We start from the raw sequence: 19,912 nt of genomic DNA, 5'->3' as shown, positions 1-19,912 counted from the left end.
CGAGACGGGCTCGCGCACGAAGAGTTCCGCACCATTACGCAAAAAAACGGCACTTAAATATTTATTTTATTCTGTTTCTAGTATTTGTTGTTATAGCGGCAACAGAAATACATCATCTGAAAATTTCAACTGTCTAGCTATTATCACGGTTCATGAGATACAGCCTGGTGACAGAAAGAAGGACAGACAGACACACAGACGGACAGTGAAGTCTTAGTAACAGGGTCCCTTTTTTACCCTTTGGGTACGGAACCCTAAAAACGACCGTATTTTTGCTATTGTTTAGAGCAGGTATCATACAAACATATGGTTTTGTGGGCTTTTGGATTTTATTAGTCATGATTATGAAATGGTTTCCAATAATATTTTGAATCTCTTGTCATATTTGAAAAAAAAAATTGCAAAATTATGGGGTTGTCTAGCTTAGCCTCGAAATGCCAAAATCGAATACAGACATAATAGCTGCCTACGCCTACTTTACTTATTACGATGTTGCTATTGTTACATGTTCTTTAATTAGGTTTGCAATGCTGACAGATACATCCCCTTAAACGGCATCAATTCAATTAATCGAAACACGTCCAATAAGTTACAACTGTTGTCCGTAGATGGACAGGGCCCGCGTCGATAAGTTATTAGAAGGGTAAACTTTTACGGAGTGACGATTGAAGCGGAGAAGAATTGGTAGGTATAACTATATCTCTATGCAGAATGTTAATTGCAAAAAACATTCAATTATTTCAACTTTATATTATAATTGTAATCGTGTTAGTATTTTGTAATTTCGTTAGTTTGATTTGGAACTTCACGATTGGTTATTATTATTAGGTAAGTACGCTCGCCTGATAAAAAATGGTATAAAAATGCATACTACAATTCGGCAACAGTTTTTTGATTGCTCACACTGCCTTACACAAGGTTCACTCGGTTTAATTAAACATAACTAGGTATTTAGTATTTAGGTACGTAAGTTAGTACTGTTAGTAGTATAAAATACGAAATGAGCTGTAGTCAAAATTTTACGAATTTAAAGCAGCTAAATTTTTCTAACTACTAAGTATAAGAATAAAATTAGGGCGGATTCTTTCACATTTTCTATCAAACTATCAATTTAACATGTACTTATCATTTTCTTACAGTGCTACCCCCTAGCTCTATCTAATTTGAAACACAATTTTACCTAACGATTAAAAAACTACACATGTTATAGATTGGGTACCAAAACAATCTCCGATTCTCTACAAGTATCTTTTCGTTTTATGCAGGAAGCGACCGTTGTCCAGCAGTAAAGATAATCTTATAATCCCTGACTGACCCTTTCCAATAATTTGCCATGACGGTGCTATACTTCAGTCATCTATTGGTTGAGGGCAGGAAGCTAATTCAACTCAATGGCAGTTCACGACTTTGAGACAGGGACCGGCCCGCTATCCCTTATCGGGGTTTTATAAGGGTATTGCATAAGGCTTAACTCACCATACCCTTTGCCAGACGAAACCCTTTGTTTTGGTTTTAAAAACCCTTATGTAAAGCTACCACATTTGAGTAATCGGTAGCCCAAATACCCTTACAAAACCCTTATCATCCGCTCACCAACACCTTGCATATTGCTTATAAGGGTTAGCCTTATAAAGGGCTTCCCTTTTAGCATATAAGCGTGCTAATTTAAGTCGTCTACCTTGTTCATAAAGCACACATTACTTCGAATCCGAGCGATCGTCGGCGGCGACGGCGGCGTTCTTTGACTAGGCACATATTTTCTTTCCTTTTCATACACTACCGTAGATATATACTAATCCTGTCTCTTCCACGCAAAGGGAAACCTTTATAAAAAGCGCTTAAAGATAAGGGTAACCCTTATTAAGAGCTAGCCTTATTTTTGGTTAGCTTTTCGGTAAGGGTTAGTCAAAGGTAAGGGTATGAATAGGCTTGCAGTTCAAAAGGGAAAGTCTTTCAATGTGTTAGCCGTGTTTAAGTGTCACCCATTGAAAGGGTTTTATCGCGGAAAGGGTTGTCCGGTCCCTGCTTTGAGAACATGATTGTGGCTTTTACTCAAAAGTGACGGTGTCACAGGCAAACTGTCGAACTGTCGGTTCTTTAAGTGAAAGAAAGTTGAAGTGGGTTAAACTGCGATGCGTCAGACAAGTCACAAGTTCACTGATATAGTTAGTTATAAAGTGACTTATTAATTTCTGTTTTCTATCTGAAATTTTTTAAAGTTCTATCCGTTATTAATATTGGTTCGTATAGTAAATATGTAGTACCTGATCTATTTCACATTAGTAATTTTATTTTATTAGGTTAATTCATAACAAAGATAGATATAACTCCGTAATAGATGGATACAGTCTAAGGTACACGACAGGTACAGGTACAGGTAATGGACACGGTCGCTCGACTGGTGATCTTCTAGTGTATCTCACACACCGCTGGGCTTCGGCCATTGAGAGTAAAGGTGAGGCATTGGCAGTTAGCCTAGATATAGCGAAGGCGTTCGATCGGGTCTGGCATCGGGGTCTCCTGTCGAAGTTACCATCTTATGGATTGCCGGAGGGACTATGCAAATGGATCGCTAGCTGTTTGTCCGGCAGACGCATACGAGCCGTAGTAGACGGAAGCTGCTCCGATAGCATGGACATTAACGCTGGCGTTCCGCAAGGTTCTGTGCTATCCCCAACGCTGTTTTTGCTGCACATCAATGACATGCTGTCTATCGACGACATTCATTGCTATGCAGACGACAGTACTGGGGATGCCTATTACACAGGCCGTGCCAACATCCCTCGTTCTGTGGTGCTAGAGAGTCGTGAAAAGCTTGTGTCGGATATTGAGAGCACTCTATCCAGAGTTTCGGTGTGGGGCCGAGACAATTTAGTGCGATTCAACCCCACCAAGACACAAGTTTGCGCGTTTACCGCTAAGAAAACCCCATTTACTGTGGTCCCTCAGTTCGAAGGCACAGCCCTTACCATGTCGGGGAGTATTGGGATCCTCGGTGTCGACATCTCCAGTGACGTCCAATTCCGTAGCCACCTGGAAGGGAAGGCTGCACTGGCATCCAAAAAAACTCAGTGTGCTCAATAAAGCGAGGCGATACTTTACTCCGGGGCAAAGACTGCTGCTATATTAATCGCAAGTCAGACCCCATATGGAGTACTGCTGTCACCTTTGGGCAGGAGCACCTGGATGCCAGCTTGGACCCTTCGACTCGGTCCAAAGGCGCGCTGTACGAATTGTCGACGATCCCAAACTCACAAGCGGTATTAAACCTTTAAGTCTAAGGAGAGACTTTGCCTCCTTGTGTGTGTTCTACCGCCTGTACAATGGGCTGTGCTCTGAAGAATTGTTTGACATGATGCCAACGGCCGCTTTCTATCACCGCACCGCTCGCCATCGGCAGGGCGTTCATCCTCATACCCTAGCACCTAAATGGTCGCGTACCTGTGCGGTTTAAGAGGAATTTCCTCCCGCGTACGCTTCGGCTGTGGAATGAGCTCCCTGCCGAGGTTTTCCCGAGGGGCTACAGTATGGGGTTGTTCAAAAAAGGAATGTACAGGTTTTTAAAGGGGCTACGGTGACTGCTTACCATCAGGCGGGCCGTATGCTTGTTTGCCACCGTCGTGGTATAAAAAAAAAGGAAAGGAAAAAAACGTGCCTCGAAAATCACGAAAATTTGACTTTCGATCAGATGGCGCCAGTACCTTTGGCCTACTCTCGTATAGAGGGCGTTGACGGTTTCGTTTGCTATTTAACAATTTTAACGCATATCAGTGAAAGAACATGGGTACAGTACCGCTCTATAATATTCTATCCTCTTTGATTCATAAGAACAGGCCCGAGATTTCTCCCGAGAACTGACAAAATTCTTTATATAAAATAAATAATATAAAATAGAAATTATTTATTTCAGACTTTTTTTTAATCCATATCTTGTTAGTATCGCTTAAAGTCGGAATCCTATAGACTAAATGTTATTAAAGCTTTAACAAAATTAATACTATAAATTATAACATATAACGTAAATTATCAAATAGTGTAAGCTTAACTTCCCTCGTAGCATGTTGCCTCTGACTGCTAGGGCCCTTCTCTCTTTTTCAATGTCAGGGTTATCCTCTAAATCTAAATCCTCCGTGACTATGTGCCCTAAGTACTTAAATTGTTTTACAATTTTAAGAGCTACACCTCCCAACATGAACGAAGGTACAATTTGCGGATTGTATATATATATATATATATATGTATATTTACATTTTAATTTTTAATTTATTTATTTATTTGGGAAACATACACAACTTTTGTGAATCAAATATATCGTCGGGTGACAACCAAAATTGTGCACCTTACTTCAAGTAGATATTTATCACGGCCATTCACGGCTACCGGTAGCGATATCTAGATACGATATCGTGGTTATTGTGCACTGGGATTAGCGGATCAGCGCCGTATTGCGACTGTGTTTGCTTTGCTTTCTAATTTCCTGCCGTTACCGAATTTTAATAAAAGTTATCTTTCATTATTTTTGTAAGCATTCATATAATGAAGCTTAAAGCAAAGCTAGTACGGGGAATACATACGGATAAATTATGTTACGCCTAAGATATTAAACTCAGTTTTCAAAATCTGGTATCCATTTTGTAATCGACTATATGTTAGGTATTGTAAGCTTGAATTTCATATTTGTATTGATGACAAAAATTGACAAACTGGCTGCTTAATATTATAAATCCGTAGTCAAAATTGGAACGCCATCTCCAAAAAACCGGACAAGTGCTAGTCGGACTCGCCCACCGAGGGTTTACGTAAGTACTTTTAGTATTTGTTGTTATAGCGGCAACAGAAATACATCATCTATACGGTTCATGAGATACAGCTTGGTGACAGACAGACGGACAGACAGACAAACGGACAGTGGAGTCTTAGGAATAGTGTCCCGTTTTTACCCTTTGGGTACGGAACCCTAAAAACGGTCGCCACATTGAACTTCTTTACTTTTGGAGTGATCATGTCGAAAATTCAAATCTTTAAGAATTCTATATTTAAGAATCTAAAAGGCCTCTTTTTACGAATCAGCCGGCCTAGGCAAGGTGACAATCGCTATCGCTTCGCCATCGAATCGCTTTGTGTCTCTCTATCACTCCTCCATATTAGTGTGACAGTGACAGTTGCGTTTCGTTCGCTACGTAGCGTTAGCGATTGTCATGTTGTCTACGCCTACGGGACCAGTAGTCAAAATTAAAGAACGGCCGCCATCTTGAATTTCTTCATTTCCGTACTAATGATAAAAATTGATATTTGAGGATCCGAAATGTCCCTTGATATGATGAACCCGTAGTCAAAATTCTAAAAAACCGGCCAAGCGCGAGTTCGACTCGCGCACGAAGGGTACCGTTCGTAGGGTATTTTTACGCAAAAACGACAAAAAAATATATTAAAATTACGTTTGTTGTATGGGAGCCCCACTTAAATATTTATTTTATTCTGTTTTTAGTATTTGTTGTTATAGCGGCAACAGAAATACAAGATCTGTGAAAATTTCAACTGTCTAGCTATCACGGTTCATGAGATACATCAGCCTGGTGACAGACGGACAGACAGACAGCGGAGTCTTAGTAATAGGTTTTTACCCTTTTTGTACGGAACCCTAAAAAGACGGCCACCATCTTGAATTTGTAATTCTTTCATTCAATCGTGTCGAAAATATAGATGTCATGAATCAACTTTAACTCTGTATGTATAGTTTTTGGCAAACGGCGAGTTCTCAGTTCGGGGCGAAGTACTAGTTTATAAGTATAATGCACCAGCAGCTGCTGCGACAATTGTAAATAAACATATATATTAGTTACCAGGGTACATTGTAAATTGTAACTCATAATTGAATTAATTATGAAAACTTATAATTTGTAATTCCAAAGCGTACGTACGTAAGTAAGGTTAAATGGGCAACCGATTCATCATTTTTGTCCACGCGATCGTATCTTGACATCGTACTATTCAGATATTTACATTTCTATGAACGTTTTAATCGCATGCATCTCCTGTCAGCCCGTGTAAATTATAATGTCAGCTGCAACTTTTATTTTAAGTATGTATCTAAAAGTTTCTGTAAAGAATTTAAGCAAATATTACGGCGTTACATAAAAAATGTTGGGCGCATCTGCTACATTGTCCAATTTTCAACCAATCGCACTCGTTCCCGCTCCCCTAGCTGTCAGTTGAGTGTCAAGTCTGAATTGTTCGAATTTGATATGTTTTTTTTTCCGACAGCGTAGGGCGTTGACGCGGCTGTACATGGCCGCTCGTGTTCTACAATTGAATTGATTGAATTATGGTTAATTTAGAACGTTATGGATGGCCACCCGTATTGTCGGATGGTAAATAAGGGTACCTACCAACCTTGCCTAATTCATTGAAGTTACTTAGTTTTGCGGAATATTTTGTATGAAATAAGTATTTAGTTATTAAAGCGCATTAAATAATAGTCTAGCCTATTCAAAGCACTAAAATTCTAAATTTCTATGGCTTATCAGCATGATCAACATTTATTCCTATATTCCCATTTTAATTTGCCGCATTTTTAGTGACAAAACTGACCAGGATAAAAAATAACATCCCAACCCTTTATACCTATGTCGTTTTAATATATGGGCTAAAATTAACTTAAATAACATACAAATTTACCAATAACATTTACTTTTTATGTACAAAAATAATATTTATTTGCAGATTTTCACGTCACAATAAATAAAACAGTAAATAGAAAGTCCATGCATAGATCGTGATCGGCAACGCAGGCTTCGTCAAGTGGACACAATAGCAAATCAGCAACAGGCTTCGTCATCTACTTACAAATGATGTAATCCGCAACAGGCTTTGTCAATCTTAACCACTAAATTAAACTATTTAGGCTATGGTGCCACCCCGGACCGTAGCCGGCCCAAACGTCCCCATGACACTGGCAGCGTTGCCCCGTTGAATTGCCAAGGAGATCTGTTGGACCAGGTACGATCCGGAGCGAGGATCGCAATCCCTATCTCTCAGTCGCCATACACAGATACAAATAAACTGATTTATTTAAATAATTCAGATTTCTGAATAAATCAAAATTAGCACTATAATAAAAGTAAACTTCCCTATAAATAATTATATAATTTATATATTTTGGATAGGTAGATAGTTTTAAAATGGCGGGTCGTGGGCTTGGAGGATGTCGTGAGGTCTACACTACAGCTCACAGAGCCACTTGTTTTACTTGTTTATGCCACTTTCATTTCCTTAAAATCGTCTAAGAGCATGTCGGGCCATGCTCAGTGACGAAACCCTTTTCGTAGTTACCATTTTGTCAAAATTACGTCTTTTTACTAAGAGAAGAAGATTTTTTGCATAAACTCAAAAACGACTGGACCGATCATGTTCGCTATAGTTTTCATTGAAAGTATTTATTAAGCTTTTGTTTCGCTAATTTTTTCATATTTTTTGGACCCATTGGTGGTAACTACTGGGTTTTTTTTTCACATTAGTACTACGACTAGTAGTAGGGGTAGTACTGTTTTTATTACTATTGAACTCTAACAAAATTTTAGTGGTAACTACTGGGAAAAGGTGGGAAAAAAATCCCAGTAGTTACCACTGGTAACGACTTGGTTGTAACTAGTGGTAATAACCCAAAAAAACGGAGTTTGCTTAAATAAACTATTATGTTGTTCCAAAAAACGGAGTTTGCTTAAATAAACTATTATATATGTTGTTCATATTTTTTGTGTGGTACCTAGTTATTGAATTATTACAAGTAAACACTGAATGTATTCTTTTACCAAATCTAAACAGAGGTCACGCTTTTCTTTTATTCTCGACAGTAAATATTTTGGTTTACTTTATGTCGAACTAAAATGCTGTTCTTAGTGTTCATGCCTTAAAAAATAAAGTAAAATCCCATTCACAGACAATGGTATCGTACCCACACAAAGCAATCCGGACGCATAGACAATCCCAAAGTTTTTAAAAGCCGCGTCGTTGCGCAAACATTTGCCGCCTTAATGGATTAGCGATGTAGTCGGGTAGCGTTACAGGCCGTTTGACTAGTTCGGCTTTGCTTGTTTGCCTGTTTGTTCTGGATGAACTTGCGAAAGTCTTGGATATACAATGCAACTGCTTGTTTGAGTTCAAATATTGCACAAGAGTTATTGTAACTAGGTACTTATAAAAACACCAAATTCATTTAAATGATTGGTATAAAATAAATATCCTGAAATATTTTAAATCTAAAAGTGACTTAAAAACGCTGTCCGGATTTACTTCCCTTTACTCACGTCGGCTCGGCTGCCAACTATGGTTTTGTTGTTAAAATTATTGTGTGACAATAGTAAAACTTAACATTTGCAGAACCTAATAGTACCTAATCAAACTGACTTAAAGAATATATGAGATTACTTTAAGTTACTAAGTTCCTCTAGCTACATTTATAGGACTCTACACTTGTGTTAAGGACGTTCAAATGGTGATTATAGGCACTTATAAAAAAAATGGTTAGGTAAGTAATAAAAAAATGCCATCAAGTCATCTGTCCGCTGGCCCAATATTTCCATAACCGTGACGGTTGCCGTTGTTCAAACGACTCGGTCTCGGTGCATCAGCGAAGCACAAACAAACACGCTTGCGCAGTTGATCGCTGCGTCGCGTCGGTCAATATTGGGGCTGCGTCCGCGCAGGTCCAAGGAACGGGTTTGCCTCTATTTAATGACATCGAGCCGTATAGTACGAAAAAATACTGTCAAAGAACGATCGTTATTTCTGGAACGATGTTCAGGTAATCAATAAGTGACAGTTGTATTTTTTTTTCCACGACATTTTCATTATTCATGTACCACAAAACACACGACACGATTAAACGTTGAAGTTATTTTACTATAAACTCATCAAACCCCGTAAATAATCTCTGAACATTTTAAACATGTATATTTAGGTACATTTCCCTGCCTTTTCCCTTGACTTAGTTCTTGTAGAACTTGCATATAGGTAATCTCCGCGACTCAGGAGTCGAATTTCGGGATGGAAATCTAATCTTAGCGGTCTAATTTAATTTTGGATTTAGTTATACTTATTATGCACAAACGTTCCAACCCACAATAAAATGTCATTATTTTAAGACATACTTATTACCTGTAACGTTTGTGCATAACTGCGTCCTTAAATCATTCTTTTTTTTGGTGAACCGCGTCGTATTGAAGAACGGAATGGATTTAGTTTGCCCACTAAATGTGGGTGAGCGGGTTTGCGCAAACACACCATCAAACAGACGGACAGCCGGCGCTATTTGATCTGCCAACAACGGGTTAGAGGCTGCAAGAATAAACAAAACGTTTTTGGTTTCGATTTACTTTTGTCTAGCTGCGGTCCATGGCTGGGCAGAAAGATGGATTATTTCGATCAAATTGTCGTTTTCGTGTATACAAGTAAACAAAAAGAAGTGCTTTTGGTAGGTCACTCAATCGTTTTGGTACGGTGATCAAAACGAACCTGAGCATTAAAAAAAAAAAGATCACCTTCGTTCTCAATTATCAGATCAGCTTGGTGGTAAATGGTACAATATCATTGCGATAATGCACGCAAGTTACGTAGACATACAAAATTTCAGCTCAATCGGAAACTCTTGTTGGTCTAACTTAAGTTACCTACTTACAAGATTTGATTACAAAGTGGCATCACCGGTACGGGTAAAAGTAAATAAAAACTTGTAATAAAAACAGGATGGTCTGGTCTATCGGTCTCGTCGGTCAAAATCTTCCTGCAGATGTCATTTTTACACAACGGCGTGAGATAGTATTTTATACAATCGTGATATAATGGAGAGCTTTTCAGCCACGAAGCTTGCTGAGTGGCCTTATTGGGTACGAGATTGAAAAGCTTGATTATATCACTATTGTATACAATACTTTTTCTACGAGTCAAAAAAAATAATACTTTAAACTAGTAGAATCATATAGGTAAACAAACGAAAAGTATACAGGTAAGATACGCGAGCAGGCACGACACTTTCATACTCGTACGCGCCCCGGCCGCCGGGGCCCGGCGGGTTGGTCAACGACACCTTCTCGTAACTCAGGAGGCACTTGCTCCTTGCTAAATTCAATTTTTAGACAGTTTTTTCTCAATTTTTCCCACCGTAGCCTATGAAGACTAACAAGCAACGCTAAGCGGTTTTTGTAGTCTATGGATGTTGCTATATTAAAGGTGTCACATGCGCGTTACTGACTTATGAAGCAATTGTTTCTACTATACAACCTACAATAAATAATTAATTTGAGCTATCGTTTTATTTCGTTTTCTTGACCGCGGCGAGCTGTGATTGGTCAATTTCATTATAGTTGACCAAACCGCTTCGAAATGAATATTATAGTTGAGTTGGGAACCTATCCATGACAAGTACCCAATTAAAGTCTGGTAAATACAGTCGACGAGTAGAAAAAACATTTTACGATTCGAATTAGACGAAAAAACTTTATATAATTTCTTTTTGATAAAATATAAGTAAAAGGTCAGATGTTTGAAAGTACAAGTGATCGTGTCTAGTTGTTCCAATGAATCCTCTGATAGGTGGGAAATGTAGATTAGACGTATATACATCATGCTAACGGCGTGAAACTGTAGCAGTACCTACGAATGGCACTTATTATTTCTTATTTCTAAGATGGAAAGTGAGCGTCATTATTCGTCCCACACACTGTTTATGTGTATTTTTGCCGGAGGGTAGCCGGTGATCCGTCATGCGGCGCGTCGGGGTAATGCGTGGGACTTGTATGAAATTATTAACAACGGGAGGGACGGGCTGCCTAAAATATTAGCCATTTTTTTCACCGATCGACGGCTGAACCGTTGCATCCCCATGATTTTTATTAAGCATATTGAAAAGTGCGAAAGCGCGAATTCCACGAGAGTTCTGACATCAGTTTTTATTTTAATCAGGCATTCAGCTGCTTTATGTCATGACTTCATTATCATGGTATGACAAATAAAGCGCACTTAGTGCAACTTTGTACGTAATTTAATGTATTTAACTCACTGTGTCGCATTATCACGCTAGCAAGCCAACAAAATTGAGCATTTTTCAATTGCAACTAGCAGGCCAATTCGAATGTACATACATTTGACATCAATATGATATCTGAATCTGAAAAAGGTCAGTTATTGAGTAATAGATACAACAAATTATATTTAAGCATAGGTACCTACTAACTTTCATTTTATTTAATATATATAGTGTTATAATTATAACGCATCTTAGTATTTATCACATATCACTAAACGTAGACCAATATTGTGTCTCATCTCATCCCTCAGCGATTGAGCAGTATTAGCAGTATTATGCTATCAACTTTCAAATCTTTTAAGCCCGCACTCTATACGCGCACCCCCGGGAGGTTATTTGCTCGGCAAATTTGCGTAGCGCCGCAATTTCAGACATCAACGCGCAGCGCGGGGTACCTTCCGCCTTGTTTGGCTTTTTTTATGAGCCATTTGACTTTTTTACTAAGTAAATGTTCACGCAATGTTAAATAAATCGACGATATTTTTAGCAACATTAACCGCAATTATTAGTAATAACTTTGCTTTTAGCACGTTTTTTCTAATTTACACAATATGATTATATCGCGATGTAATCCGTTTACATACTTTTATTTTATAGTATTATCAAAGACAGATATAACTCCGAAATAGACGGATAGTCTAAGGAAAAAACGTGCCTCGAAAATCAAGTGAATTTGATTTTCGATCAGATGGCGCCACTACATTTGGCCTACTCTCGGATAGATGGCGTTGACGGTTTCGTTTGTTATTTAACAATTTTAACGCATATCAGTGAAAGAACATGGGTCAAAATCATATAAAAATAATTAATGCAAATAAAAAAAATCATTTATCCATATATAAATACATTTTATCGTACTTTTATACATCTTAATTTTTAGTTTTAATCGTGTGTCGATAGATGGCAGTGAATTTAATGTGGCTACAAAATTTACTATGACTGTACCGCTCTATCCTTTTATATCCTCTTTGATATTATGTATAATGTTTACGTACGAACAAGATAAGCCAATAAGGAGTAGAGAAAGTGGTTAAAATTAGATTGGTAGACCCATAAATACTTGTACCGATGATTACAGTCATTTTCGTAGAGTAATTTGTGTAGGTCTACATATCCGAATTAATTTAAGTTTACTAATTTGAACTTCTACGAGGTACTTAAGTGAAATAAATACACGAAGATTTCCGGGTCTAAAAAAATAAGCATCCACACAATTCAATCGAGCTTATCGCCTCATCCTCTCAGCTAGGGGAATGAAGAAGGAAATAAAAATGCGGCACCCGGGGAGGCGATCCATCGTCCCTGGACAGAGGAAATAGCGGAATGTCGTTGTGTTAACAATGTACCAGCACACGTATACCTACCAACATATCATTCTGTTGATACCTATAACTTTAGCTGTATATATCATGGTTATCATTATGAAGATTTCATGGCATTTTCGATATAAATACTAGCATTAAATCATTTTACGGTTTAGACTCACTTGTTTACGCAATACACGGTCGTCGTGAACGCTGCTCGCACTATTAGTGCTTGAGAAAGGAGACCTAGGCTCTCCGAAACATGTCGCGCGAGTGACTAAAACAAGTGAGTCTAAACCGTAAAATGATTTAATGTTAGTATGTCTCACAACAGTTTAAATTCGAATACTAGCATTGTTTTATGGAAATAGAGAGCACTGTTCAAGATTATTAAAAAAAAATCTAATAAGGGATTCTAAACTATGGTCATAATTAGAGAAAAATCAACCTCTAAATGGTTTAAATAACCAGCCAAGTGCGAGTCGGACTCGCGCACCGAGGGTTCCGCTTTTTAGTATTTGTTGTTATAGCGGCAACAGAAATACATCATCTGTGAAAATTTCAACTCTCTAGCTATCACGGTTAATGAGATACAGCCTGGTGACAGACAGACAGAAGGACAGCGGAGTCTTAGTAATAGGGTCCCGTTTTTACCCTTTGGGTACGGAACCCTAAAAAGGAATGAAAGTTTGTATACGCTACAAGTTTTATTCAAAAAGGTTCAAAGTTTGTATCGGGAATGTTTTTTTATTTAATTAGTTAAGGGAGTTAAATTGGAGCTGAAAATTTTGCTGTAAATGAGAGACATACGTAAATAGGCAGCATATTGAAAATTCTTCCTCTAAGGGGGTAAGAGTGATTTGCAAAAAAAGTGTACTTTTCACAATGATGAATTGTCTTCAACATTAAAATATAAAATGAATTCTTTGAAGAAAATTCGCTGACTTTAATAATAGTTATTTGTGCAACAAGAGAGGAAAGTTGGTTTTTCTTGCGAGTGCTTATTTTGAGTCCCGAGAAAGCGAAAGATTCTAAGGTAGAATCTTGAGCGTAGCGAGGAACTCAAAAACACGAGATGTAAAATAACTTTGCTCTCTTGTTGCACACATAATTGTTCACCTCAGTAGTGAGAACATATTAAAGGTTAAAGTGTATTTCGAATTACACAGAATAAAAAGAAAAAAAAAGTAATATAATATGTACCATACCAAGGCAGTAATTTTTCCACTTTTAAATTTATTCTAAGCTTAATAGCATCGATCGCAGACGTTTCTGCTTGTTAAATAGTAGATTGTTAACCAAGGGATGAAAGGCACTCATTTCTGCCGAGGTATTTTGGCGCTCGAACGCAGTGAGAGCGCCAATAGTCCGAGGCTGAAATGATGCCTTTCACCCGAGTTAAACACTCTACTTTTCATTTCGAATATGAGAAAAGTAAAATGAATGTGTTTTTTAAACATGACTAAGTATACATTTTTATAGTATTTCTTGAGGGTACTTTCAATTAACAATTTAGGCAAAAGTATCGTTATTTATGGAACGGAGAGTCAAATATCATAATGGAAATTGTATAAAAAATCCATTTAAATTCAAATTTCAATTGCTTATCGTAAAAAAAGTAAAAAAATCGTACTTCGAACGTAAAATGCTCTAGTGCAGACACGTATCATTTTCTGCACACCTTTTAGAACAACAATGACCCTCTTTCAGAGCGTGAGAAATGAAAAATTAATTTATGTACCATACCATACGATACGATACGATACGACACGATACCATACCATACCATACCATAAAAAAAATGAAATAAAAGTATGAAGTGGCAGTTCATGGCCTTCACTAAATTAAAAAGCTACTTTGTTTCACTCCCTGGAGTGAGGAAAGTCGCACTTTCCTCACTCCAGGGAGTGACGAAAGTAGGCTTGTTCGAGCTGCTGAGTTAAAAAAATATTTGAAGACGATGTATTTTCAAAATGGCATAACTTCGTCAAATGAAGGAGTTTAAGAATAAGTTATCATTTGAAAGAGCATATTTACTATTTACTAAAAGCAAACTAAATTTGGCGATATCGTAAGTTTTTTTTTAAAGAAAAGTTATCTTAGAAATGAAAAATACGTTAAATTAAAAAAAAAATGCATCTTTTGTGACAGATTGCACAAAAACTATAAGTGATAGCACTATAGTGTGTATAAGAGATTGATAGCAAATTTATTAGGGATCATTTCGTTTCTACACACTTTTTCTGTATCTTGAACGGTTTCCTTAAAAATTGAGAAAAACCGCGTTTCGGGCCCTTTGCGGTGTGGTTGGTGACACCGAAGGGGGAGGGGTGGGGAGGGTTGATGAAAAATAACTTTGGTCTATAGCGTACACATCTCAATATTTCCAATAAAAAAAAGTCTTCCATTAATAATGCGGTAATTTTAGCTAATTTCCCTGAATTATGTCTTTGGTATTTGTGTGTCTACCTGTGACCTCGTAGCGCCGAAACAGATGAACCGATTTTAATGTGTTTTTTTTGTTTGATAGCTGGCTTCACTGCGGTGAATTTTAGGTATATTTCATTGAAATCCGTCTAGTCGTTTTGAAAATATAATGCACAGTTATACAAGTACAAGTACTTATAGCTTGAATACCGTCCAACTTGTACAAAAACACAAAGCCTTTTTTGTTCCAAATTTAATGAGGATTAATTCTGTCCTTGACACTTACGGGGACACATTTCAAGGTGGGGGGCGGGGGGGTCTAGCGTCAGGTGGAGGGAGGGGGAGAGTGAATGGTGAATTTTAAAGAGTACACCTAGATGTATCATGCCACACAGGTTTGAAAACTTTATTAATTTGTTTCATTTTCCCATACATTGCTTACATAAATTTCCTCAATTATTTACTATCAATTAATAACAAAACTGACTCAATGGGTGGAAAACTAAGTTTAACGATTACGGATTTTCTAAGCATTGGCTTAACAAGTACTTAATATTATTTACTTCCTACCTATGTGTACCTTGACTTGCTTGCTCAACCAATGAAGGGACAAATGAGACAAATCTGATCTGACTTACACGAATTTATAAATGTGTTCCAAATATACGTAACTTAGTTGTGGCACAAATACCAAGATCAAGTTAGTCATGTTAAACGTAACTTTATCATTTAATCTGGCCCTTTACTGCCACGGTTCACAACATTCGCCTAAAATAAATCGATTTGAGTTCGATACGAGATACATATCGCGTATTTAATTCAGTGCTTTCAACACTACAGATAAGGACAAGGTCTTAGATATGAATCTTAATACAAGTACCTATTTACCTTCAATGCATGTTTATATCACGAAAATGTAAGGGAAATCTAGAAAAAATAATCTTTTGTTTCGATAAATCTATATCTTTTGTGACGTACAGTACTTTAGATTGTCAGATAAGGCACCTAAAATTCTCAGTTCTGATAGCACTGTTCAAATTATTTCGTCACGGTACAAATATTATAAAAATCACTAGTTATGACAATGTTGCGGCAGTTAAGCCGACTTTGTTAAATATGCAACTTTTGCTAATACTTACTTAAATGAAACCGATTTAATGACGAGCCGTTTACATTCATCTAATTACAAGCTTTTATTAACTTGCAATGTCAAATCTTACAAGTTAAATTAGACCCACTTCCCGACTTCCAATGAAGCTGAAAATTTGCATACATGTGTAAATCGGGTGACAATGTAATATTACGGTATGTACCATCAAGCTGATCTGATGATGGAGGCAGGAGGTGGCCATAGGAACTCTGTGATAAAACAATGAAACCTAATTGTGTTCGGGGTTTTAGAGTTGTCTCGATGAGTATTAGTTACCTGTGGAAAGAAAAGTACAGTCAGCGATAAAAGCTTGTACCAAAAATGAAATTTTTGCCAAAAACTTATTGTAAATTTCCTACATTTTATATAGGTACTGAAGGTGCGGCCGTACACATTTAAACCGTAGTTAAGTACATAGGTAATTGTGGACTCTGCCAACGCGTAGTACATATAAAACAAATAATAATATACTACTACTACGTTTTTTAAGTTGATAAATTTTCGCAAGGCTATTCGTAGTTTCTTACACAGGTTCCCCTATGTGAAATTTAAATTTACCCATGTAAATTTATGGGTGTTTGGTGCATTTTTAAATAGGTAGTTTACAACATCATTAGGTAGTCCATGTTGTCTACATAAGTTACCGTCATCCCAGTAGGTATTTAGATAACATCCCTTTTTACGGAACAAAATATATGTCGAGTAACGTCGATCTATAAGTTTAACCTACCCATGCCAAACTAGTAACATTTTAGATGAATTTCAAGAAATTTCAACTCTTGTATTACTTATTGAGATTTTGAGTTTCCAGGCGGGGCTATATAGAATAGGTTTGTAGGTATTGATTTACCACAAAAATGGTTGAAAATTTACTTATTTTAATGTGTTAACATTAAAATAAGCCGCAGATCCTAGCAAACCGAAAGATACTACCACCGCATCTATTCATCTTAGAAATATGTACATTGAACAACTGATTCAGAGGACATGATTGTTACGTTGTGTTATCACATCATCGCACGCTGATGGTCTGTTAAACTGCGTATAATTTGAGTACATGGACACCATCAATCACTTTATCTCCAGTAATTTTGTTGCTGATAACTTATCTACCTGATATCGTTGATGCGTGTTACACAAATAGGTGTTTTTTACGAATACAGCTTTTGTGCATTATCAGTGAGATGCAATCTGGATGTAACATTAAAATTTGAGATTTTTTTCATGATAATATATTGTCAGGTGACAACCAAAACTCACTATAATTACTTAAAAAAAACTAAACAAAAATAGATCTTATCACGGTACTAATACGATTCATTAAGGCTGTGAACTTGTGGTGATAATTAGTGAGTTTTGGTTGTCACCTGACGATATTTGTATATAGAAAATCATAATAAGTGCCTCCTTACAATTTAAATACCTAACTTAAGTGAAGAACCCGCATTCATAATACTATGAGATCTAAATAGTTATTTGTTTTACAAGGGAGCCAATTTGTTGATTAAGAGCCCGTTATCGATTTTAGTCGCAAAAATGTAAAATTGATAGATTTAGTCGCTGAAATTGTACACCTTTTGATACTTTATAGTACAGGTAAAATAAGACTAAATATGGCCATTTGGCGGCAAAATATGTACATCCATCAATATTTTGCGAGATATGTATGGTTTTTGTTGAAAAAAATGAAAAATCAAATATTTCAAGTCAAAGTAGGTTTTAATCAGCAAAACAATTGGAAAACTTTTATTTATTTATTTTATCTTTATTACACGAAAGAAAATACAATCGTACAAAAGATAGACTTAATGCTATAAGGCATCCTCTACCAGTCAACCTTTCGACAAAGCAGATAATTTATAGACGGTGCAACATCATGTTGTAATATAAAAACAAAGAACATACTTTAATTAATACGTTGTCATTATTGAGGTACGAATACTAACATAGTTTTTAGGTTTAGTTTGTAGATTACTAACAAAAATGGATCTTGTTATCTAAATAAATAAACGTTTTATTATATTATTATTACAACACTCATTTATTTGTGGCATGAGCACGAATATTTGTGCCCGAGTCACGGGTGTTTTCTATGTATTTACGTATTTATATATTATATACATCCTTGTCTAAGTACCCACAACGCAAGCCTTATTAAGCTCACTATAGGACTTAGTTAATTTGTTACTCGTAATGTCGTATAATATTGATTTATACAACTAAACATGTATACAAGTAATATAAATAATACATAGGCATATTACATACATATAGTATATTATAAAAATACATATACATACACATACATAAGAAATCAGATGACTCAAATTAGAAACTAAGAATTTACCATTCTGTCAGAAAAGTAGGAGTTTTTAAATGCAAATCTGTTTGGACACTGTCTAATTTTAATAGGGAGACTATTCCAATGGTGTCTACCTGAATGAAGAATGAATTGGACATGTAACCTGTTCAGTGAGATGGTATAGACCGGGAAAGGTAGCCAGCAGAGTGAAATTGACGAACGCGAGAAACTCCATGGAAGTTGAAGAAATATAGATAAGAAGAACAAATATTCGGGGAATTGAAGATCGTTAATGACAGAAAAGAGGGTGTAAAGCATGCAAATGTTGCGACAACTCGTAGGTATAGGGAACCAGCGGAAAGAGGAGACATGAGCGTACTTACAGAGACAGAAAATAAACCGAATGCAATTATTTAGTAAATGATCTAACTTGTTCAAAAGCACTACACTAGGTACAATATGTACCTAATATCAACTATGAACATGTTTAGTTATTAATATTATATTTATTCTTCATTTTCTCCGAAATCACTCAGTTCATCGTCATCGTTCTGTTCAGGGGCCATGCCTTTGTCCAAGTCCGAGTTGGAGCAAGAAAGCCCCTCGCATATTTTGCTTAAGAATGCAGCACACTCCGTTAGGGCAGGATTTTTCTCGAGGATTTTGATGAGTTGTTTTTTACCTTTGCCGTAAACAGCGCTGGTTTATTATTTATATTACTTGATAAATAAATAAATATTATAATACATTACGAGTACTACACAAATTGACTAAGTCCTACAGTGAGCTTAATAAGGCTTGCGTTTTGGGTACTTAGACAAGGATATATGATACCTATATAGATACTTAAATACATAGAAAACACATATGACTCGGGAAGAAATATTCGTGCTCATGAAAATGATACCTCACATTCCCAGTTTGTAAACTGTGCATTTTTTTTTAAATGAACCCCCTGACCATACCCCCGAAAAGGGGGTCAGAACCCTAAATGTTGATAGGACTCATCAGATCCTCATTTCTAGTTCCAAGAAAAAGATAAAAAACAAAGTTTCATGGATGGAAGTTATGCCGCCAAAATATGCTATTTTTCCTATGCTAGAAATAACAAGTAAGTACTGGTTTCTATTAGCACGTCTTCTCATCTTGCTGCTTTACAGATATTTTTTTTGAAAACAGACACTAAATTAGTAATGATTTTTTTTTCTGATGGATGTTTAGGTAAACGCGCGTAAAGCACTGATTTTGTCACTCTTATTTGTAAATTTCGTAAAGTTTGGGCGGCTAAAAATAGTAATTTTGTATTACACATATCCTGTACTCTACCTTTTATAGACTACAATTTTATTATTATGACTTTGAAGTAGTGTAAATGAAAGTTAGACGAAATCAATCCAGAAATTACTTCAAAACAAGTGACAATTTCTCTGAGAATCGACTTAATTTCAACGTAATTTTGATACTTAAACAATCTGCAACATGTGCTGAAACTGTTCTTAATATAATGACAATGAATGATATGTTTCTTAATATGATGTATAAGAACCACCATAATTTTTTGATGTTTTTTTTTTTAAAACTGCCCCTTCTCTTCATATATTACCGGTGACGCACGCTCGCGACCTCATTATTAAAAGGCAAGATGA

The 19,912-nt window shown here is 36.5% G+C and overlaps 1 protein-coding gene across 1 annotated transcript in view; it reads right to left on the bottom strand.

Annotated features, from left to right (window-relative positions):
* Window positions 1-19,912, bottom strand: part of LOC134752538 (homeobox protein Hox-B4-like) — a 58,328-nt gene that overhangs the window by 5,177 nt on the left and 33,239 nt on the right. The gene's annotated exons all lie outside the window — the stretch shown is intronic.

Source organism: Cydia strobilella, chromosome 2 (assembly GCF_947568885.1).
Source record: "Cydia strobilella chromosome 2, ilCydStro3.1, whole genome shotgun sequence".
Lineage (NCBI taxonomy): Eukaryota > Metazoa > Arthropoda > Insecta > Lepidoptera > Tortricidae > Cydia > Cydia strobilella.
The sequence above is the reverse complement of the archived record's forward strand: the minus strand, read 5'-3'. Positions and strand labels throughout refer to the sequence as shown.